The 24817-nt window shown below is 47.0% G+C and overlaps 1 protein-coding gene and 1 non-coding gene across 2 annotated transcripts in view; both read right to left on the bottom strand.

Moving 5' to 3' along the window:
• JADE3 (jade family PHD finger 3) overlaps positions 1-24817 on the bottom strand; it is a 1027617-nt gene that overhangs the window by 850200 nt on the left and 152600 nt on the right. The gene's annotated exons all lie outside the window — the stretch shown is intronic.
• Positions 4227-4299, bottom strand: TRNAT-UGU. Its single transcript has one exon. It is a non-coding gene; the product is annotated as a tRNA-Thr (tRNA).

Below are 24817 nucleotides of genomic sequence, written 5' to 3'. Positions count from 1 at the left end.
TATGGCCAGAAGGAAGGCAGTCTTCCAAGACAAGAACTGTAGCTCTGCAGATGCTGCTGGTTCAAAGGGAGGCAGTGTTAGTTTTTCCAACACGAAGTTAAGGTCCCAAGTAGGCAGTGATGGTGTCCTTGGAGGCTTGATGTTTTTAATCCCTCTTAGAAACTGCCTTAGGAGAGGATGTGAGAAGACAGGTGGATCAGTATTGTACTCTGCTGAAATTGCTGAAGCATGAATTTTAATGGAAGAGTACGACAGACCATTGTGGAAAATTTCTGCCAAGTATTCCAGGATACGTGCCATGTTCATCATGGTCACATCTAGGCCCTTTGTAGTGTTCCAAATGAGAAATCTTTTCCATTTTGCTGAATACGCCTTTCTTGTGGAAGGCCGGCGAGCTTCCATGATAATATCCTTCACTCTCTGGGATAGCCTATCCTGAGGAGGAATCAAGGTATTTTCCAGGCTGTTAGTTGCAAGGTTTTCAGGTTGGAATGCAGAGTTTTGTAATTGTGCTGTGCCAGGAGCAGTGGCCATTGAGGAAGAGGCCATGGTTTCGTGCGTGACATGCTCTTTAACAGTGGGTACCAGTGCTGTCTTGGCCAGTCCGGAGCTATCAGAATCACTTTTGGCTGCTCTGTCCAGATCTTCAGTAAGACCTTGGTCATTAATGGGAGAGGTGGAAATGCATACACTGTTAGAGTTCTCCAGCTGAAAGAGAGGGCGTCCACTTTCCATGCTTGTGGGTGGTATGTCCTTGAGCAGAATTTCTTCACCTGATGATTGTGGGGGGAGGCAAAAAGATCTATGTCCGCCCTGCCCCATGATTGTGTTATCTGTAGAAAGATGCCTGGGTGCAGCATCCATTCGTGTGCATCCATGATATTTCTGCTTAAGCTGTCCACCAGTATATTGTCTTTCCCTGGCACAAATTGAGATTGCAGCTCTATGTTGAGTTTCAAGGAAAGTTCCCATAGATTCATTGCCAGCCTGCAAAGAGGATATGAATGGGTGCCTCATTGCTTGTTTATGTACCACATAACTGTAGTGTTGTCTGTCCTTATTAGTAGGTGGCCTTGATGCAGAAAAGGTTTGAAGGCTTCGACTGCATGTATCACTGCCAGAAGTTCCTTGTGGTTTATGTGCATGCGTAGCTCTTTTTGTGACCATAGACCTTGAATGCATCTGCCCTCCATGTGCGCTCCCCATCCGAGGTCTGAAGCGTCCGTTGTAATGGTTTGGCTGGCTAATGGTTTGCTGAAGGGCAGACCCGTGTTTGACTGGCTTGCTTGAGCCCACCACAAGAATTCCCTTTGAAGGCATGGGATGAGTGGTATCAAAGTTTCCAAGCTGTGACTGTGCTGAGACCATAAACTCCTTAGGTACCATTGTAGTTTCCTCATATGCAGCCTTGCTTGTGGAATCAGAAGGATGCAAGAAGCCATGTAACCCAGGGCCTGCAGGATTTTCCTTGCAGTCAGCTGAGTTTTTCTTGTCAGACTTTTGAAGTAATCTGGTAGTTGACTTTGTTTTTCTTCTGTGAGGAAAGCCATTTGGGTGGTTGTATCTAGATTCGCACCCAGAAAGGTTATTCTTTGGGATGGAACAAGTCTTGATTTGTGAATGTTGACTGTATATCCCAGGACCTGAAGTAGGTGAATGGTGTAATTCAAATGTTTTACCAAAGTTTGTTGGCTGTCTGCTTGTATAAGGCAGTCATCCAGATATGGGTATATTTGAATCCCCTGAAGTCTGCAGTGTGCAATTACTGATGCCAGGCATTTCGTGAATACTCTGGGCGCAGTAGATAAGCCAAAGGGCAATGCTGAGAATTGATAATGCTCTGAACCTGCAAGAAATCTGAGGTGTCTTCTGCAGCTTTGTCTGATAGGGACATGCAGGTATGCCTCCTTGAGGTCTAGAGTTACCAGCCAAGACCCCTTGCCCAGCATGGGAAGGAGCTGCTGTAGAGTCGGCATTTTGAACTTTGGTACAATGAGATAAGTATTCAGTGCGGACAAGTCGAGAATAGGCCTCCATTGTTTTTCTTTTCTTGGCACAAGGAAAAGTCTGGAATAAAATCCTTGGCCTTGTTCTGAGAGAGGAACCTTTTCTATAGCTTTCATTTGCATTAAGCTGGAGATTTGTTTCAAAGCCTCTGCCCTTTGATTTGGTGGCAGGTCTGGCATGCCTTTTCTTTTTGGTAATGTGTGGAAATGGAACCTGTATCCTTTGTCTATTATTTGTAGTGTCCATTTGTCCTTGTAATACTGTGCCAATTTTCTGAGAATAAAGAAAGCTTTCCGCCCAAGGGTGCTTCCAATTGAGCCCTGGTTGGCGGTGTCAAAGTAAAGTCATTGAGCCTGTCCTTGTGCAGCAGTTGTAGGTCCCGCATTACCTCTCTGGTTGGGAGGCTGCCATTGACGCCCTCTGTAGGAGCCTCTAGCTTGCCCTCTACCTCTGGCATGCCTGTTCTTGCCTCTCTGAAACCTCTCTGTGTCTGGAAAGGACCAATTTTTGGAAGGCCAATTCCTGCTGAATCTTGGTGGTTGAACTTGGAGAAAATCTTTGACAGTTTGTACAGATTTTGCCTTTTCTTCAACTTTCTTTAGGACCTCCTGAGCCGTGGAGCCAAATAACTTTTACTTTTCCAGTGGAGCATCCAGAAGCTTTGATTTGACATGGTCTGGCAGAGATTGTTCCTTCAGCCAAGCATGCCTACGTATGACTGCGCCAGTCATAGCTGAACTACATGAAGCTTCCAATGCATCATAACCACATTGCAAGAAATGGTTGCTAACCTGTTGGGAGTTATGTACCAGATCCTGAAGTGATTTGCGATCTAGGGGTTCAGGTGAAGACAGTTTTTTATGCAATTCATCTAACAAATACTCTTGGTACTGTATCATATGAAATTGACAATTCAATGCCCTCATAGAAAGAGTAGCAGAAGTATACACTTTTTTACCCCATCTCTCTAAAGCTCTAGACTCCCTTTCAGAGGGGAGAGGATTTTTAGTAGTGGCAGCTGCAACCCCTTTAGGGCCCTGGGAAATAGTTTCTGGATCAGCAGAATGGGCCTTGTAAAGGTGAAGATGTGAGTCCGGGACCCTGTAGTACCTATCGGGTTTGACAGGAGCCGGAGGAAGAGTATCAGGGGTTGTGCTAGACTCAGAGTACACATCATCAATGACATTTAAAACAGGAGGAATAGCCAAAGGTCTATGCTGAGGCAAATGCAAGAAGGTCCTTAATCTCTTCCTGGAATCAGAGAATTCCTGGCCCTGCCACTGGAAATGCTCTCTCATAGTGTGGAGTGTCTCCCCAAAGGAAAACTCTTCAGGAGGGGAGGCCGAAGGAATAGATTCCTCTGCATCAGAATCCTCGTAGGCTGAAAAAGTCTTCTCCTGGTGGTCCGAGAGAGTAGAACCATCTGAGGCCTCATCTGAGGAGTGGGGATCAGAGGGCTCAACCCTGGGCCTTTTGTCTGGAGGAGGTTGAGAGCCCCTGTCCGGATGAGGTTGAGAGCCCCTAATTAAGGAGATAAGGTCCTCTGCTAAGCTTAGAATCTGTGAACCTGTAGTGGGTCCCTGAGGGATAACCTTGGGAGGCAAAGCTTTGGATAGTTTAGCAGCTTTAGCCCTAGAGAATGCCTTAATGGACATGGATGCAGGAGGCCTGGCTGCACCACGTGCTGGTGTAGTTTTGTCTAAAGGTATGGTGTCGGAAGGTTCCAGGACACCAGTTTCTGTAGGAAATTCAATAACCAATTCAGCCGGGGCCTCCGGGACCGAGGTAGTCGGCTGAGCGGTTTCGGTGGTAGGAAGTTTCAAGGACTCGGTTTCAGCCGAGACCGAGACACTCGCGGTAGGCCTGGCTGTGGTTTCAGCCGAAACCATGGCCCACGTGTGTCGGTCCTTGTCCTTCCGTTTCTTAATCAAATGTGAAGTCGGAGTCTCCGACGGCATATTGTACGAAAAACTAGCCCCAAAAAATTCCTCTGCAAACTCCGCCCGATGTCTAAGGGTGCGTCGGTTGAAGGAAGCACAGGCTGAACAGGCCGAGACGTCGTGGTCTGGGCCTAGGCAGGGGAGGCAGTAAGAGTGGAAATCCTTATGAGGTATTTGTTTCCCACAAACAATTATTAACTTTATCTGACATCGGCTGAGGCAAGAAAGAGTCCCCAACGGGGTACTTAGCTTTTTGAAGTCTTCGGTTAAAGAAACCATAGGCCCTGATGAGATTTGAACTCATGACCCCTGGTTTACAAGACCAGTGCTCTAACCCCTGACCTACACAGCCAGCCATTAGCTGAATTACAGGAGCTGGCCCACCGGCACTTGCGAACTGCTTCTGCTTCGGGCACCACGCAGCAAGAAAGACTGAGGAAGATGGCGTCGGCTGACTCTTTTATACCCCAGGCGCTCTGACGTCGAGGAAAGGGTGACATCGGCCGACGCCGGACCCAGACTTTGGAATCCGGCCGACCGAAGGGCTGCCTGAGGCAGGACAACCCATATGTGATGACTGCAGATGCATCCTTGAAGGACATCTGTAGATTTTCGAGTGTATTCACTGTTGCAGTCATCACACTTGGGTTATCTGCCTGTAGGTAGCCCTCAGTCGGCCCGAATTCCAGAGACTCAGTATTTCTGCGTCAGAAGCTGTCGCTTCAAGATTGACGTCAGGTCGTCACGGGTATAAAAACAGGCAGCAGACGCCATTACATCAGTTTTTCATGCCTCAAATGTCAGGAGCCTCCCAACAGGAAGCTAAGTTACGGTGGGGGAAAACACCACCAGTAAAAAGTAAATACCAATACCCCTGAAGGGGGGGTAGTAGTAAAACGCATAGAGAGTTTAGAGAGAGAAAGAGAGAGAAAACTAAGGGGCTGGAGGGAGAGAAACCAGGACTGCAACAGTGAATATACTTGAACATCTACAGTTATGGCAAGTGTACACAACTGCACTATGTTCTTCGTGTTTCACTGTTGCAGTCATCACACTTGGGTAGATTCCCAAAGCTGAAGAAGGGAGGAGGCAGTCAAGAAGAGTTAGGGCTGGCTAGAATGCCTTGCAAGACTGCTGTTGCAAAACCTGCCCTGGATTTGGAAAAGACAGACAGGTGGTAATGCTTGGTGAAGGTGTATGCAGAACTCCAAGTAGCAGCTTTCAGGATGTCCCTGGTAGGGACTCCCCTGAGGAATGCTGTAGAGGCAGAAGTTGTCCTAGTGGAATGTTTTCTGACCCTCTGAAGGGTTGGTTTCCCATGGTGCTTGTAGCAGAAATGGATGCAATGTGCTATCCATTTGAAAACTCTTTGCTTTGAAATGGCCATGCTCCCTGCCCTTGTTGCAAAGCTGACTAGTAACTGGTCAAATTTTCTGAAAGCTTTAGTTCTGCCCAAGTAGAAGCGTAGCTGCCTATGTATGTCCAAAGAATGCAGAATTTTCTCACCCTTGTTCTGTGGATTTGGGTAAAAGGTAAGCAAGTGAATGGTTTGGTTGAGGGCCACACTGGACACCACCTTAGGCATAAATGTAGGGTTTGTCCTCAGAGAAACCCCGTCTGAATGAAAAAGGTTCCACAGCCATGAGTGCTTGTAACTCTGAGACTTGCCTTGCAGAGGTTATTAAAAGGAGCAGAGTTGTTTTCCAGGATAAGAATTTTATATCTGCTGTTGATGCTGGCTCAAAAGGAGGCACTGTGAGTTTTTCCAAAACATAACTGAGGTCCCAGGCCGGAATTGGTGCTCTCCTTGGAGGCCTAATGTTTTTGGCCCCTCTGAGGTACTGCCTTATTAAAGGATGAGAAAAGATAGGTGGTTCCATATTGTAATGGGCTGAAATGGCAGAGGCATGAATCTTAATTGATGAGAAAGAAAGGCCTTTATTCAGCATCCAATAATAATAATAATAAGGAATAAGGAGTCTCGAACGATGGACAGATACAGGAAGCATATCTTCAGCGGCATTTACCCTTAGATCGCTGAACTACCTTACACACTTCACAAGGCTTCAGACAGATCTCCTTAAGGACTTAGGAGATTCTCTACAAGGTACATGTACTGAGGGTGTCCCTGACAAGGTGTCTGCCCAGTTGTCCACCTTGAACTCTGTCGTCAACTCGTCCATGAGGCTTATCTCGTATGCAGCCAATGGAGGGAGTAGAGCAGCGGGTTCATGAATTTCCCTAAGGCGTCATTCCTGGATGCGTTTTTGCAATTTTGCGGAACCGTTCAAGTCTACTTTTACCAATGCCCCCTTCGACGGTTCCTCATTGTTTGGACCCAAGGTAAAGGACACTCTCACCCAGTGTGAGCAAGAAGGAAAAACACTCTCTGCCGTGGGAATACATTTTACTGTACCCTCTAGACCATACCCTAAGGGTAAGAGGGGCTGTAAAATGTGGTTCACAAAGTCCCAGAGGTTTTTTCAGGATGCATAGGGTGACTCCTCCTTCAGAGGCGGAGGAGGAAATGGTAGACATCGCCCTAGAGGCAGGCACGGACCGCAAAACCAGGGAGGTTGTGATTCTTTTCAGGGCCAGCCTTACCAGCTCTCCTGATGTGGGGCCTGACTGTGCTTCTCTGGGGCCGGTCGGGGGTTGCATTTCTTTGTATCCAGAATCCTGGCTAAGTATCACTCAAGACAAATGGGTACAAAGATTTATTACCAGAGGTTATGTAATACCCTTTTCTCTTCCACCTTTTGTTCCCAAGAGGATCCCGGATGTTCCACCCAATCACAGTGATCAGGCAACTGTGGAGGTCAACAAGTTGCTCTCAAAAAGAGTCATCCAAACCGTCCCAGCAGACCAAATAGGATCCGAAACTTACTCCAGATTCTTTTTAGTGCCAAAATGTACAGGGGACTGAAGTCCCATCTTGGACCTCAGCAGATTGAATGAATCAGTAAAGAAGGACAAGTTCCAGGTGGTGACACTGCAGTCTATACTCCCGTTATTAGGGAAAGACAATTGGATGTGCTCAATAGATCTCCAAGACGCCTACTACCACATAAAAATGGACAGGGTGCCGAGGAGTCATCTATGCTTCCGGATGGGAGCCAGTCATTACCAGTTTCATGGTCTGCCCTTTGGTCTAACCACAGCCCCCAGGGTGTTCACCAAGTGTACGGCGGTAGTGACAGCTCACCTGAGACGTCGAGGATTCCAGGTGTTTCCATATCTGGACGACTGGCTCTTGACCGCCCCCACCCAGCATCTACTTCTTCAGACCAAGGATGCTATCATTCAGCTTTGTGCTCAGTTGGGAATTTCTGTAAACTGGGAAAAACCTGCCTTACTGCCCTCTTAATCTGTGATTTTTATAGGCGCAGAGATAGACACAGTAGACATGTTGGCTCGTCTTCCTGTAGAAAGGGCACAGAATCTGGTTCTTCAAATTCAACGTCTTCTCCCCTTACGAAAGGTCAAAGCCAAGACTATTCTGCAGCTTCTAGGGACTATGGCTTCCACCATCGTCCCAGTGGTCCTTTCAGCACCTACCATTATCTCATCACATACTGCTGACAGACTCTTGCAAGAAGGACCTCATTTGGTGGACTCTACCCAATCAGTTAACCATGGGCACTTCATTTGTTCCTTGCCAACCCGTTGCCAGTGTGACCACGGATGCCTCACGGATAGGGTGGGTGGGCATTATCTAGGCAGGACTGTCCAAGGCACATGGCAAGATCATAAGCTTCACCTGCATAGCAATGTTCTAGAGATGAGGACGGTGCTCCTGATGTTGCAAGCGCTTCACGACCTTCTGCCTCTCGGGACTATTGCAATACAATCAGACAACATGTCGGTAGTATGGTATATCAACAACAGGGCAGAACCAGATCTTACTCACTCTGTCGAGAGGCCATTCGAGTTTGTAAATGGGCGATATCTTCCCAGCTTTTCTGGTGGCAATGCACATTCCAGGGACAATCACCATGATAGCCGACAAGCTCAGCCGGGCAATCCTGATGCCTCAGGAGTGGTCTCTGAAACAGGAAATAGTGGAGCAGATTTTCCGCCGATGGGGACAGCCTTGCTGCGATCTCTTTGCCAGCCCGATCAGTGCCAAATGCAGCAGCTACTTCTCCCTCATCCCCCCCTCCGGGGGAGTTACTGAGAGACGCACTTGTTCACAATTGGCCCCTGGGTCTCCTTTATGCTTTTCCTCCTTTTCCTCTCATACCCAAGGTTATTCAGAAAGCAAAACCGCTGGGAAGCAAACTGATCCTCATTGCTCCTTACTGGCCTCGTCAGGTTTGGTTACCCTTTCTCGGGCCTATTCTCCTAGATGATCCTTGGATTCTAGACCCAGTTCCAGATCTCTTGACTCGCATGTCAGACTCGCTTCATCCCTCCTTACACACCCTCAATTTGACAGTGTGGCTGCTCCAGTTCCATCCCTAGTCAGGCTTCACGACTTCTCTCCCCCTGTGACTCATATCCTTACGTCCTCTCATAAACCTTCCACTAGGAGACTATATTCCAGTAAATGGAGGAGATTCTCTTTCTGGGCAGAGAAAAAGAATGTTGACCCTTTTACCGCCTCCATTCCAGTGATTTTGGAATTCCTGTTTGAGCTTTTCCACTGGGGATCTGTGGCTGCCACTATCGGTGTTCAATTGGCAGCGATTTCAAATTTTCATCTAGGCTTTCAAGATTCTATTTTCATATCACATAGGCTGTGCAAAACTTTCCTTAAAGGTGCCACTTTGTTAAAACCCCCTTTCAAGAACCTGTTGCTTCATGGGATTTAAATGTTGTGTTATCCAAATTCACTTCTTCACCCTTTGAGCCTTCCCATTCATCTCCTTTGAAATTCCTGTCTTGAAAGACTGTTTTTGGTGGCTATCACCTCGGCCAGACGGGTGTCAGAGTTACAAGCATTTTCTGTAAAACCCCCTTATCTGATTTTTCACAAAGACAGAGTATCTCTTCATACTAATCCTTCCTTTGTCCCCAAGGTCTGTTCCCATGCCACTATCAATCCATAGAACTCCCAGTGTTCTTTCCAAATCATTCCAACGCAGCTGATTACAGGTTTCATCAGTTCGATGTCCATAGACAATTACAATTTTTTATTTGCACCAGACTATGGAAATCAGGAAATCAGATCAATTATTTATTTCCTTCTCCGTATCCAGGTCAGGTTTACCAGTTTCCAAAGTAACACTCTCAAATTGGATTTCTAGCTGTATAGCTTATGTTTACAACTCTGAGGGTAGACCTTTACCCTTTAAAATCAAGGCTCATTCTACGAGATCTCAGTCTACCTCTGCAGCCTTTCAAGCCAGGGTCCCACTTGATATTTGTGCAGCAGCAACTTGGGCTACCCCTCACACATTTATTAGTCATTACAAATTGGATTTAAGCTCCATGGGGTAGAGCATCCTGTAGTTCCACGGTACTTAGGAGTATTTTTCCTTGAGACACTCAAGAATAAGGCGCTAGGGATGCTGTCCGATATGTAAGAATGAAGGCGAGATAGGACTACAGAACATAAAGAAGTTATGTACTCACCATAACGTTTCATGTTTGTAGTCCATCTTGCCCTTCATTCTTACGAACCCACCCTCCTACCCGCATCCTGGAAGTACTTGGAGACAGAAAAATATTGTTATTATTATTTTATGGAGACCTTTTAGTATTGGCTTCTTTCTGTATGTTTGTTATTATTTCTCCTAGTAAGCAGCAAACAAGATCTGGGGGTTGTACTGGTGCACCATGGGATACCTACTTAGCCACGAGCCAACTAGAAGACTTCCAGCTTGTAAATAGGCCGAGTCGGAGACGAAGATTGGCTCCAATCCCCTATGTAAGAATGAAGGGTGAGATGGACTACAAACATGGAACGTTATGGTGAGTACATAACTTCTTTTTTTCTCCCACAGTCCAGTATCCTTGTATATAGGTTATGCAAAGTTGTTGAAGTACATGCTATGAATTCTGTTGGGTTTGAGTTTTATCAAATTCCTCCCTCTTATTCAGGAATGTTCAAAGATAGTATCACCCTCCCTTCATCAATTGCAGCTTCCTTATCAGACCCACCACTGAAGCTGATTGCTTTGAGGACACCTACCCACCCTACTGTCAGCAACACTCTTTCTTCTTCACTTGTCAGTCCAGCTGTTAATTCTACTGGCATTGATGCCTTTGGCAATAACTGCCTCCTTGGCTCCTGACCCCAGGTTTGATGGCTCATGCCAACCTTTGGCACCAGTCTTTTTTCATGCTTTTGAGCCCAAGGTCTTAAGTGCATCAGCATCGGTGCCAGTTGGTCACATGGCATCAAAGCTCAGTGGTGGTGGGAGTCTGGTGCTGGGTTCTCAGTGTCAGGTAACTTGATGCTGGCATAGATTCAGCATAAGTCTTTGACTTTATGTCACAACCATTGCTGTGAATGCACACCTCATTGCCTGCTATGCTACCTGCTTTGACCCAAGACCACTTCAGAGCTTCTAGGACTTTCTTTTTGGATAAGTCCCCACTGAGGGATTATGGCAAGAGAAGCTAGTAAGAGGAAACACAGGTCCATAGGACTCTCCTGAACCAGACTCTGATGAAAAAAGGCAGGGCTGATTCCGTAGATCTGATGTCGTCCTTTTCATTGTTCCTCAACATATATGTTCTGATCCATTCCTCAGATCCGAATTGGCCATTTTTTCCAGATTTTGGATCCAGCTCTCAAGCTCCTCCTTGTACCTGTAATGCACCATCACATCCCTAAAGCCTCAGATCTCATTTGCCACCTATGTGAACAGATGCAGGTTTCTGTAGCTTTCGAGTGATTTGTGGGGTTTTTCATAAATAAAGCTTTGTTGTATATTTTATTTCCTTTTCTCACCTTTATATATCCTGCCTACTAGTTTTTCTTCACTGGCATTGTTTTTTTATTCCTATTCTACTATTTTTAATAGTAGCCTTTAATACCATAGTTGGTATCCTCTTCTACTCTTCTGTAAAGGTATTTCTGTTTACCATTGTTGGGAAGGAACACTTTTTTCTTGTTAAAAATGACGGCCTTAGGGAAATTCCTGAACCTGCTGCTCTACTCGCTTCATCGGCTGCATACGAGATAAGCCTCATGGACGAGTTGGCGATAGAGTTCAAGGTGGACAACTGGGCAGACACCTTGTCAGGGACTCCCTCAGTACATGTACCTTGTAGAGAATCTCCTAAGTCCTTAAGGAGATCTCTCTGAAGCCTCGTGAAGTGTGTAAGGTAGTTCAGCGATCTAAGGGTAAATGCCGCTGAAGATACACTTCCCGTATCTGTCCATCGTTCGAGACTCCTTATTCGGCGGATGAACAGAAAAAGTTTCTGCTAGCTCCTTCTTAGTGGCCGCCGCCACCACCATGGCATGTACGGGAAGACCTTTAGACAACAATTCCTTTTCTGGGGTTGCAGAAAGAAACTTATTTGGTCTTCTGGAGACTGGCTCCACGGCATCAGGAGTATCCCACACCTTTCGACTAACTAGCTCCATTAGTTCGTCAAAAGGTGGAGACACCCAAGAGGCTGAAACTTGAGACTCAAAAGCCTTCAGGTACACCGACTCCTCATCACAAGGGGTGACAGTGGGCCAGCCACACCTCTGCTTAAGGATTTCCAGGATGTCTATGAAGGAGACATCATCACAGGATGACTTGGGGGACCCTTCTGACTCCTCGAGTTCAGTGTCAGAGGTCAAAGTCTCATCCTGGGAGTCTACATGCTTCCTCTTACATGTTCTCTTCTGTGAGGTCTCCTCGGGAAGGAAATTCTGGGGAGGTCTCGGAAGAGTAGGGGCCACAGGACGGTGGCTCCTGAGGCTGCGGGTCTCTGCTGTTCAAGGAGAGAGTAGGAGCCGAGACAGAAGTAGGTGCCCTAGGGGGAAGAGTGTCGGTACCCCTGGTAGGAGCTGAAGATCGTGACAGCACACTTATCTCGAATGCCGACCTCTTCGGCTCAAAAGACCTCCTCGGCTCCGAGGATACAGAGGATGCCATCTATTCCAGAGACATTGGCTCCGAGATAGACGTAGGATCCGAACTCACCCTCGCCGACGCACCGAGAGGGAGGCTCGGAACCGAAGAGGTTCAGTTCCAGGCGTCCCTGTCAGGGCCGACCGGGAGCTTCGGCTCCTAGACACCATGGACGGCACCGAGAGTTCGAAACTCAGCTCTGAAACAGCCACAGGGGGAGCTGGAGCCGAGGGTTCCACCAGCGGTACCAAACACTCTAGCTCCAAAAGGCCAGCAAGGCTTGGAGGAGGAATGACCGAAGGGGGCTTAACGGACTCAATTGGCCCCGGAACCGACTGGGTCAGAGCCAACAACAATTTGGGTAAGGCAGATGACTTCAAAAGTCTCAGCACTACCCTCTCCACATCTTCTTCCGATAAACTCCTGGAAGACCTGGAGGACAAGAGTAGGAGAACGGGATCTCTTGCAGTATTGGTGACTTCAATGTAGGGCTGTCCCATTTGTGGAAAATCAAGTCCACAACCTCTTACTTCAGGGACCACTCATGAGGCATGAGGATAGCCCTGCTGAGCCTGTCAGCTATCACCCTGGATTTCCCGGGAATGTGCGTTGCAATCAAAGAATGTTGGGAAGACATTGCCCATTGCCATACTTGAAGCTCCTCCCTACACAAGGGGTAAGATCTGGCTCTGCCCTGCTTGTTGATGTACCATACCACTGACATATTGTCTGCCTGGATTGCAATGGTCCCGGTAGGGAGAGAGTTTTGAAGTGATTGCAATGCCAGAAGCACAGCTCTCATCTCTAGAACACTGATATGCAAATGGTACTCATGAGGCTACCACGTTCCTTGGACAGTCCGTCCCAGCTAATGCTCCCCCCACCCTATCTGGAAGCGTCCGTGGTCACTGTGGCTACCAGATGGGGATCTAGAAAGGGTCTGCCTAAAGTCACCTGGGGGGACACAAGCCACCATAGAAGGTACTTTTTGCAAGATTCCGTGATCAAGATCATGTATGACATTGGTAAATCCTGGAAAGACCACTGAGTGAAAAGAAGCCACTGTAGAATCCACATGTGGAAGCGTGCTAAAGGAACTAGCATAATTCCTGCAGCCATTGAGCCCAGTACTTGTAAAACTTGTCTTGCCTGAACTCTCGTCTTCTTTATGAGAAATGAAACTTGTTGACGAATAGTTGACACTTTGTCGTGAGGCAGTTTTGCTATCATGCGTCTTGTATCTAAAGTCTGCCCCTATAAAGGTAATAGACTGACAAGGCAACAAGGCAGACTTTTCATAGTTTATGCTGATGCCTAACTGGGAACAAGTTTGGATTGTGTAGTCCCGTGCTTTGATCAGTTGATGCACGGTGGTAGCAGTGAGGAGCCAGTCGTCTAGATATGGAAACACCTGGAATCCTAGACGCCTCAGGTGAGCCATGACCACTGCCATACACTTGAACACCCTGGGGGCTGTGGTCAGACCAAAAGGCAGGGCCCTGAACTGATAATGACTGGCTCCCAGCCAGAAGCGTAGGAATCTCATGGGGGCTGCCTGCCCATTTTTATATGGTAGTACACGTCCTGGAGATCTATGGAGCACATCCAATTGTCCTAACCCAAGAGGGGAAGAATGGACTGCAGTGTCACCATACGGAACTTCGTCTTTTTTACGGATTGGTTTAGTTTGCTGAGATCCAAAATGGGTTTCCAGTCCCCTGTCTTTCTTGGAACTAAAAAGAACCTTGAGTAAGTTCCGGATCAGATTTGGTCTGTGGGGACTTCCTGGATGGCTCTTTTTCCTAGCAATCTTTGAACCTCTAGGATTGCATGATCCGGAAGACTGGGTGGAACAATCTGGGATAGAACGTTTGTCTTTTGAGGGGGGGGGGCTGAGGAAAGGGAATTTTGTAACCCCTGGATATTATCGACAGTACCCATGTTTCTCTCATGATAGATTGCCAGGCTGCTGGGTAAAGTGATAGTCTGCCCCCGACTGCCTCCAGAGATGGACAGCCGGGCCTCCCTTCAGGAGTGCTGGAAGGGCCTATCAGAGAAAGTATCTCTGTCGCCCTGATGTTGCGGCCCCCCACTGCCACGAGAGCAGCATCTTCCATAGTTGTTTCCCCTTCTGCCCCTGGGGGAAAAAATCTCTACGTGTCAGGCGAAGATCCCTGGGATTTTCAGAACCACATTTTCCAACTCTTCTGACCCTTAGGATAGGGTCTAGATGGAGTGGAAAAATGGACTCCTACGGCAGAGAGAGTCTTGCCATCCTGTTCATAGCTAGTGAGAGTCTTTTTTACCTGCGGCCCGAACAAGGACGAGCCATCGAAGGGGGTGTTGGTAAATGAAGACTTAAAAGGTTCCGCAAATTGACAAAGGTGCATCCAGGAGTGTCTCCGCAAAGCTACTCCGGTACCTGCTGCCCTACTCGCTCCATCTGTCGCATAAGAAATGAGCCTCATGGAGGAGTTAACCAAGGAAGTAAAGGTCGCAAGCTGGGAAGCTGCCCTGTTCGCTACACCCTCAGCTGTAGGATCTTGCAGGGTCTCTACTAGGTCCTTCAGGAGATCCCTCTGAAGTCTTATGAAATGAGACAAGTAATTCAGTAACCTGAGAGTAAAGGTCACTGAAGAAAACATACTCTTCCCATACCTGACCATGGTATGACACTCTTTGTCCGGTGGATGGACAGATGAAGAAGTTTCTGCAAGTTCCTTCTTACTGGCTGCTGCCACCACCATGGCATCAACAGGGACCCCTTTGGACAGGAAAGACTTATCCTCTGGAGCAGTAATAAATTTGTTTGGTCTCCTTGGAGCAGGTTCCATGGTCTCTGGAGCACTCCACGCCTTTCGACTTACTACAGACAAAAGTGGGTCGAAAGGCGGAGACACCCAAGAGGTGGAGGGTCGGGAACCAAATGCATCCAGGTAGAGAGACTCATCCTCAGAAGGGGCTAGGGACTTCCAGCCACCCTTCTGTCTAAGGATTTCCAAGATGTCTAAAAAAGAGACATCCTCAGAGGGGGACTGTGGGGGCCCTTCCGATTCATCCAATTCTGTATCCGAAGTGATAAGACTCCGGGGAGTCTAGATGCTTCCTCTTACATTTCTTCTTCCGAGGAACCTCCTCTGAATGTTCGGGGGAGGTTTCAGAAGAGGTGGGGTCACCCAATGGGGCATCCTGGGGCACAGGTTCCCCACGCTTGGAGGCAGGAGGAGGGACAAAGGCAGGCAGAGGCACTGAGGAAAGAGGAGCCAATGAACACGAGGGTGGAGCAGTCTCAGGAGACAATATGCTCCTCATCACTTCGAAGGTGCCACGGTCCTGAGTCGAAGGAGCTGCAGGCTCCGAAGAACCCAGAGATCTCCTTCGAATTGGGAGCGACGGCTCAGAGGCCAATGTAGGAGCCAAGCTCACCTACTCCAAAGCTCCTAGAGGGAGAGCAAGGTTGGACAAGGGTCCGATGCCACTTCCCCCCTCAGAGCTGGCGAGAGTGCTTCGGCACCCAGATCTCTCGATGGACTGAGACATCGAGGAGATCGTAGTGGTCATCGGAACCGATAAGGCAGGAGAAACCGTAGCCGACGGTTCCACCACCACGACCTCCATGCACTACGGCTCCAAGCTCAACAGAGTTGAAGGAGGAATCAAAGGAGAAGCTGGGAGGGCCGAATAAGACAATTTCTTATCGGCTGGGCTAGAAAGTAATTTAGCAAGTGCCTGTGACTTGAGGACCCTGTTGACCACTCTCTCCATGTCATGATGCGAAAGTCTGGAGGACCGAGAGGAGTGTGAGGAGGAGTGGTGACTGCCCGCTCCAGGTTGCAGCAGAAGAAATTGTGAAGCGCAGCATACCAGCTCCAAAGAAGGAGACCTTGATCTCTTATGGGTCCGGACTGGCTTCAAGGACACAGATGGAGCCGCCGGAGACGTAGCATTGTCGGAGCCAATACTGGGAGCTAACAGATCCAAAGGCTTCTAAGTGATTTTTGGCTGTTCCGAACTCGGAACCAAAGGCTTGGAGTGTTTCTCGGACACTTTGGCTGGCTGAGGACCCTAAAACGAAGAATCTTGAAGGGTTCTTCAGGAGGCCATGTAAAATAAGCTTAATTTTTCTCTCTTGCAGGACTCTGGAACTGAAAGCGTGACAGATTGAGCAAGAGTCCTGCAGGTGAACAGCCCCTAAACAATAAACACAACTCATGTGCCCATCCGTAAGGGACATTTGTTGGAAACACGAGTCACATTTTTTAAACCCAGAGGGTTTTGACTCTTTGGACATGGTACACACTAGTCAAGGAAATTTTCACAGTACCAGAAAACAGCAGAAATCTATCACCTCACTGCAGACAACAAGTAAAGTACAGTTGTGTACACTTACCATAAATGTAGCTGTTCCGAGTGTATTCACTGTTGCAGTCATCACATTTGGGTTATCTGCCTGCAGCTAGCCCTCAGTCGGCCTGAATACCAGAGTCTTGGGATTTCTGTGTCAGGTCGTAAGGGGTATAAAACATGCAGCCAACGCCATTAAGTCAGTTTTTCTTGCCCCAGATGTCAGGAGCCCCCAAAATAGGAAGCAATTACATGGTATGGAACACTCCCAGCAAAAAAGCAAATACCAATAAGATAAGATATTCCAAACAAAAAGGATAGGTAGAAGTAAAGAGAAGATTGGGGGCTGGAGGGAGCATAACCAAGACTGCAACAGTGAATACACTTGAACATTTACATTTAAAGTAAGTGCACACAACTGTACTATGTTTTTCGTGTTTCACTGTTGCAGTCATCACATTTGGGTTGATTCCCAAAGCTGAGGATGAGTGGAGGTAGTTAAGCATCAGGGTTGGCAATCAGGCCCTGTAAGACTGCTGTGGCAAATCCAGCTCTGGACTTAGAAAAGATAGATAAGTGATAATGCCTGGTGACAGTGTGTACAGAGCTCCAGGATGCAGCTACCAGGATGTCCCTGGTAGGGACTCCCCTGAGAAATGCTGTAGAGGTTGAAGTAGCCCTAGTGGAATGTGTTCTGATCCAGGTTTCCCATGGTGTTTGTAGCAGAAATGGATGCAGTGTGCTATCCATTTAGAAATGGTTTGCTTTGAAATGGCCTTGCCCTCTGCCCCTGCAGCACAGCTGACTGGCAGCTGGTCAGGTTTTCTGAGAGGCTTAGTCCTGTCCAGTTAGAACCTAAGCTGCTGTGCACATCCAGGGAGTGCAGGATCCTTTCCCCTTTATTCTGAGGGTTAGGGAAAAAGGTTGGCAAATGAATGGACTGGCTTAAAGCCACACTAGATACCACCTTGGGCATAAAGGATGGGTTAGTCCTGAAGGAAACCCTGTCCGCATGGAAGATAATGAAGGGTTCCACAGCCATAAGGGCCTGCAATTCAGACACTCTCCTTCCTGAAGTGATGGCTAGAAGTAAAGCTGTTTTCCATGAGAGGAATTTTAACTCTGCTGTAGCCGCAGGTTCAAAGGGAGGAAGTGTGAGCTTTTCCAATACAAAGTTAAGGTCCCAGGCTTGGGAAGCTCTCCTGGGGGGGTTCTTACATTTTTGGCTCCTCTCAGAAACTGTTTGACCAGAGAATGAGAGAAGAGGGTGGCTCAGTATAATAATGAGCTGAGATGGCAGAGGCATGAATCTTAATTTAAGATAAGAATAGGCCCTTGTGGAGCACTTCTGTTAAGTAATCTAGTATATGAGATAAGCTGGGCACAGCTGTGTCCATTCCCTGAGACTGGCTCCAGGAACAGCATCTTTTCCACTTTTCCAAATCGGATTTTCTAGTACTAGGCCTCCTTGCCTCAAGAATGACATCCAGCACCTGCTTACTGAGGGTTGCTGGAGATGAGATCAGGGGATGAGCCAGGCTGCTAGGTTCAGGGTCTGTAGCTGAGGGTGCAGAATTTGGCCTGCCTACTGGGACAGCAGGGAACAAGTCTGAGGCAGGTGCCATGGCGGCACTACTGTCAGAATGCGCAAAAGAGGGTACAAGTGCTGGCGTGGTCAGTCTGGTGAAATCAGGACTGTCCTTGGCTTGTCCTGTTTGATCTTTAGCAGAACCTTCGAGAGGAGGGGCAGAGGGGGAAAGGCACAGATGGAGAGGCTTTTCCCAGATAAAGGGCAGGGCATCCACTTTCCAAGCTTGGCTGTGGGGAGTTCTGGTGCAATATTTGCTCAATTGATAGTTCTGACGGGAAGCAAAGAAGTCCACCTCTGGTACCCCCCCACCTGTTCCTAAAAAGCTGGAATATTTTGGGTTCCAATTTCCACTCGTGTGGGTCCATGAGATTTCTGCTTAAGTCATCTGCCAGTAAATTTAGTTTGCCTAGCAGGAATTGAGCTTGCAGGTGCACTTGGTTGCTCAAGGCTGTGTTCCACAGAGCCATGGCTAATCTGCACAGTGGGGAAGAATGGGTTTCCCCCGTGCTTGTATATGTACCACATAACTGTGGTGTTGTTTGTCTTTACCAATAGTTGCCCTGGAAGAATAAGGCCTTTGAAGGTTGTCAGAGCATTCTGTACAGCTAACATTTCTTTTTGATTGATATGCAGGTGCATTTGCTTTGGGCTCCATTTGCCTTGAATGCATTGTCCTGCCATGTGAGCCCCCCCATACATAGTCTGATGTGTCTGTTGTTAGGGTTTGGGTGGCAGGGGGTAGAGTGAAAGGGAGTCCCTTGTTATGGTTGCAGGCCTCTGACCACTAAAGGAACTCTGTCCTTAGGCAAGGAATGATAGCAATCATTGTTTCCAGGTCCTGAGAATGCTGACACCAGAGACTTTTTAAGTACCAGTGAAGTTTCCTCATATGCAGTCTTGCATATGGAATTAGTAGAATGCAACAGGCCATGAACCTTAGGGCTTGCAGTATTTTTCTTGCAGATAGCTGGGTTTTGGTGGCCAGTAGATTGAAGTAGTTTGTCAAATAAATTTGTTTTTCTGGAGTGAGGAATGCCATCTGGAAAGTTGTGTTCAAGCTTGCTCCCAGGAATAAAATCTGTTTGCTGGGTACCAGATGTGATTTATATTTGTTGATGGTGTACCCCAGTGAAGTTAGAAGTCTCTTTACAAATGTCAGGTGCTATAGTAGCAATTCCTGACTGTCCGCCTGAATCAGCCAATCGTCCAAGTATGGGTAAATTTGAATTCTTCTCTGCCTGCAATATGCAATGGCTGGAGCTAGGCATTTTGTGAACACCCTGGGCGCAGTAGATAAGCCAAAGGAAAATGCAGAGAAACTACAGCTGTGTACACTTACCATAAATGTACATGTTCAAGTGTATTCTCTGTTGCAGTCATCACATTTGGGTTATCTGCTTGCAGTAGCCCTCAGTCGGCCTGATTAACAAAGTCTTGGGTCCTGCGTCAGTTGCTGTCTCTTCGTCAGTGACGTCAGGTAGTCAGGGGTATAAAACTTGCAGCAGACGCCATTACATCAGTTTTTCGTGCCCCAGATGTCAGGTGCCCCTTAATGGGAAGCAATAAAAAATATATATATATATTAGGACCAGCTATAAGGCCCTGCAAGACTGCAGTGGCAAAGCCAGCTCTGGATTTAGAGAAAATTGGCAAATGGTAATGTTTCGTGAAAGCATGTACAGAACTCTAGGTAGCAGCTTCTAGGATGTCCCTGGTAGGGACACCTCTGAGAAAGGCTGTACAAGTAAATACAGCCCTGATTGAATGGGGTCTGATCACCTGTGGGATAGGTTTTCCATGGTGCTTACAGCAGAAATGAATGCAATGGCCTATCCATTTAGAAATGGTTTGCTTTGAAATAGCCTTCCCCTCTGCCCCTGCAGCAAATGCCACCAGCAGTTGTTCAGATTTCATTTGAGGTTTAGTCCTGTCCAAGTAAAATCTAAGTTGTCTGTGCACATTGAAGGAGTGCAGTATCCATTCCCCTTTGTTCTGTGGATTAGGAAAGAAGCTTGGCAAATGAATGGACTGATTAAGGGCCACACTGGATACCACCTTGGGCATGAAGGAGGGATTGGTTCTGAGGGACGCCCTGTCCGCATGACAGATGATGAAAGGCTCCACTGCCATAAGGGCTTGAAATTCAGATACCCTTCTTGCTGAAGTGATTGGTAAAAGGAAGGCCTGTTTTCCAAGAAAGGAATTTTAAATCTGCACTAGCAGCTGGCTCAAAAGGAGGGAGAGTGAGTTTCTCCAATACAAAGTTAAGGTCCCAGGCTGGAGTAGGGCTCTCCTGGGTGGTCTTACATTTTTGGCCCCTCTGAGGAACTGCTTTAAAAGTGGATGAGAGAAGAGGGGAGGTTCTGTATTATAATGAGCTGAAATGGCTGAGGCATGAGTTTTGATGGAGGAAAAAGAAAGGCCCTTGTGAAGCATCTCAGTTAAGTACTGAAGAATCTGAGGTAAGTTGGGCGCTGCTGTGCTCATCTCTTGAAAGTGGTTCCAGGCACAGAATCTTTTCCATTTTTCAGCATAAGATTTTCTAGTACTAGGCCTCCTTGCCACTAAAATGATATCCATCGCTTGTTTACTGAGGGATAGTAAAGGAGAGGTTAGGTAATTAGCCAGGCTGCAAGGTTCAGGGTTTGAAGCTGAGGGTGCAGAATCTGGTTCTCCTGCTGAGACAACAGGGTAGGGGTTGGAGGCAAGTGCCATAGAGCCAATAGTGACACAATGCGCAAAAGGGGGTACCACTGTTGGCATGGCCAGTCTGGTGCAATCAATATCGTCCTTGGTTTGTCCTGCTTGATTTTTAGTAGTACTTTGGAGAGGAAAGGCATAAACTGATAGTTTTTTCCAGCTGAAGGATAGAGCATCCACTTTCCAAGCTTGTTTGTGGGGAGTCCTTGTGCAAAATGTGTCCAATTGGTAGTTCTGAGGGGAGACAAACAGGTCTATATCTGGGCTCCCCCATTTGTTTGCCAACATGTTGAAAGTCTTTGTTTCCAGTTTCCACTCGTATGGGTCCATGAGGTTTCTGCTTAGTCCTTCTGCCAGTGTATTTAGTTTTCCTGGCAGGAATTGAGCCTGTAGATGCACTTGGTAGCTCAAGGCTGTGCTCCACAGTGCCACGGCTAGTCTGCAGAGAGGGTAAGAATGGGTACCCCTCTGCTTGTTTATGTACCACATCACAGTGGTGTTGTCCATCTTTACCATTAATTGTCCTGGAAGAATGTGGTCCTTGAAGGCTCTCAGAGCATTCTGTACATCTAACATTTCATTTTGCTTGATATGCAGGTGCATTTGACTTGGGTTCCATTTGCCCTGAATGCACTTCCCTGCCAGGTGAGCCCCCCCATGCATAGTCTGATGCCATCTTTAGTTAGGGTTTGGGCGGCAGGGGGTAGAGTGAATGGTAGTCCCTTGTTTTTGTGGCAGGCCTCTGTCCACCAAAAGAACTCTAACCGTAGGCAAGGTATTATAGGAATCATTGCTTCTAGATCCTGAGAATGTTGACACCATAGGCTTTTTATATTACACCATTGTAGTTTCCTCATATGCAGTCTTGCATATGGAATTAGAAGAATGCAGGAGGCCATGAACCTCAAGGCTTGCAGTATTTGCCTTGCAGATAGAAGGGTTTTTGTGGCCACTAGTTTGAAGCAGCTTGTCAAATGAATTTGTTTCTCTGGCATGAGGAAAGCCATCTGGGAAGTTGTATTCAAGCTTGCTCATAGGAATATAATTTGTTGACAGGGTACCAGGTATGATTTATTTTCGTTTATGGTGTACCCCAGACAAGTTAGCCCACTTTGCACAAAAGCCAGATGATTCAAAAGCATGTCCTGGCTTTCTGCCTGAATTAGACAATCATCCAGGTATGGGTATATTTGAATATTTCTTTGCCTGCAAAATGTAATGACTGGAGCTATGCACTTTGTGAATACCCTGGGTGCAGTAGATAAGCGAAAAGGCAGAGCAGAGAACTGATAGTGCATGTAGCCTGCTTTGAAGCGTAGGTATCTTCTGCAAGATTCCCTGATTGGGATGTGCAGGTATGCTTCCTATAAATCGAGTGTTGCTAACCAGGCATCTTTGCCTAGCATAGGAAGCAACTGGTGAAGAGTTAGCATCTTGAATTTTGCTTTTGAGCCTCTGCCCTCTGATTTGGGGGTAGATCTGGCCAACCGTTTGGGGTTGATAACGTGTGGAAGTGAAACCTGTATCCTTGCTATAGCTATATTTAAAGCCCATTTGTCCGCAAAAGGGCAGTCAGTTGAGAATTGCTTGAAAGTTTTAAAGTCAAGTCATTGAGACAGTTTACCATAGGGGGAGTTTTACTACTCCCAGATTTGGAAGTAGGCCCCCCCACTGCTTAGTCCTTTGCATACCCTAAGACTGAAGCCTAGGTGTTCTGCTGGATCTGGGCTTAGACTGAGAAAGCCTGGAAGAGGCTGGAAAGGACCAATTCTTAGAGGGCCAATGCCTACTAAATCGTGGAGGTTGTACTTGTAATAAATCTTTAACAGTTTGCATAGATTTAGCTATTTCCTCCATCTTTTTAAGAATTTCTTCTGCCTTGCTGCCAAACAGGCAGTCCTGATTTAAGGGAGGATCCAGTAATTTAGCTTTAACATGATCTGGCAACGATTGCTCCTTAAGCCAAGCATGCCTTCTAAGTACAGACCCAGTGACAGCAGCCCTGCAAGGTGCCAATGGTGAATCAAAACCACATTGCAAAGTATGTTTTCCGACCTGTTCAGCAGAATGCATTAAATCCTGTAAATCCTTATTTTCAGCACAATCAGGAATCAACATCATTTTCTGTTTAAGCAATCCAATAATATGCTGCTGATACTTTAACATATGAAACTGGCAGTTTAAGGCACTAATGGCCAAGGTTGCAGGAGTGTATACCTTCTTACCCCATCTATCCAGGGCCTTGGAATCTCTATCAGAGGGGGTAGGATTTTTGGAAATAGTAGCTCTAATGCCCTTGGGTCCCTGTGAAATGGTCTCAGGAGCCGCAGTAGGATTTTTTGAAAAGGAACTTGTGAGGTTCAGAAACCCTGTAATATCTATCAGGTTTTCTGGGAGCAGGAGGTAAAGAGTCAGGGGCCAAGCTAGATTCCAAAAAGGCATCATCAACAATGTCTAGTACAAGAGGGATAGCTAAAGGCCTGTGCTGGGCCAGGAGTAAGAAATCCCTAAGCCTCTTTTTAGAATCAGAGTAATCCTGACTTTCCCAACGAAAATGCTCCCTAAGAGTATGTAAGGTTTCACCAAAAGAGAAATCCTCTGGGGGCAAGAAGAGGGAATAGAGTCCTCAGTATCAGAATACTCATAGATAGATAAGGGTAAATCCTTGTCATCAGAGGAAACAGAAATTTCAGAATCCTGGTCATAAGTATCATAAAAAACTCAGTCCTAGGTGTCTCAGAGGGGGAAGGTTGGCTTCCCCTGATTAAAGTAATAAGGTCTTCAGCCATTCTTATCATTTGTTTTTTTAGGCATAGAGGCCTGACCATGCGGTCAGGGCGTCGGTTTCTAGGCATGGTTCGTGTTTTAGGCCTTGAAGAAGAAGATGGCATTGGTTTGATATGCAAGTCAGTAGGCCTCAATATACCCTCAGAAGCCGGTGCTTGCACAGCAGCTCCAGACCCATTCAAGGTAGAGACATCCGCAGGTTCCACAGTTGAAGCATCTTGCGGCATACCGGACTCCGAATGGGTCTCAGTAGACGCCTGCGAATCTGAAGTAGCGGATATCAGGGGCTGCGAAAGCACCTCACTGAATACCGGCGAACTGGTGACTGGCTTAGGAGAAGCGTCGTTGGCAGCTTTGGACCTAGGTGGCCTGTCTCTGTCTTTATCTTTGCGTTTTGTCGGAATGTCGGTAGTTGGATGGCTTTCCGAAGACATATCTAGGTAATTGAACCGAGTACCAAAATATTTAGAAGCAAAAATATACCGATGACGGATAGTTTGTTGTTTAAATAAGGCACAAAACCGTCAGCGAGGTACGTCGTGGTCAGGGCCTAGGCAAGGAATACAATACGAATGAAAATCTTTATGAGGTATTTGCTTTCCACAAGAAATGCAATTATTTACTTTTACTAACATCGGTTTAAAGCAAGAAAAAGTTTCCCCAATGGGGTACTTAGCTTTAGTTGAAGACTTCAGTTCTGAAACTCGAAAATGAAAATTTCAGGAGTCGGCCGACTGGCACTTGCGAACTGCTTCTGCTTCGGGCACCGCACGACAAGAAAGACTGATGTAATGGCGTCGGCTGCATGTTTTATACCCCTGACTACCTGACGTCATGGAAGAAGAGACAGCAACCGATGCAGGACCCAAGTCTTTGTTAATCAGGTCAACTGAGGGCTACTGCATGCAAATAACCCAAATGTGATGACTGCAACAGTGAAACACGAAGAACATAGAGTCTGCTCTGAAACGTAGGTATTTCCTGCAAGATTCCCTTATGAGGATATGCAGATAAGCTTCTTTTAAGTCGAGGGTTGCTAGCCAGGAGTCCTTAGCTAGCATAGGAAGCAGCTGTTGGAGAGTTAGCATTTTGAATTTTGGAACCACCAGAAACTTGTTGAGAATAGACAGATCCAGGATAGGACGCCAAGAGTTTTCCTTTCTGATTACCAAAAACAGCCTGGAATAAAAGCCTTGTCCCCTTTGTTCTGCTGGGACAGGTTGAATAGCCTTGATACTAAGAAGAGGGAGTACTTGCTTTTGGGCCTCTGCCCCCTGGTTTGGGGGGAGGTCTGGCCATCCACTTAGGGTTTGGAGTGAGTGGAAGTGGAATCTGTATCCCTGGGAAACAATATTTAAGACCCATCTGTCCTGGGTAATGTACTCCCAGTTTTTGGCATGCAAGGCAAGTTTCCCTCCTAAAGGTGC

Source organism: Protopterus annectens, chromosome 5.part0 (assembly GCF_019279795.1).
Source record: "Protopterus annectens isolate FY-2018-M chromosome 5.part0, PAN1.0, whole genome shotgun sequence".
Lineage (NCBI taxonomy): Eukaryota > Metazoa > Chordata > Ceratodontiformes > Protopteridae > Protopterus > Protopterus annectens.
Note: the sequence above shows the minus strand (reverse complement) of the source record. Positions and strands in the feature narration are given on the sequence as shown.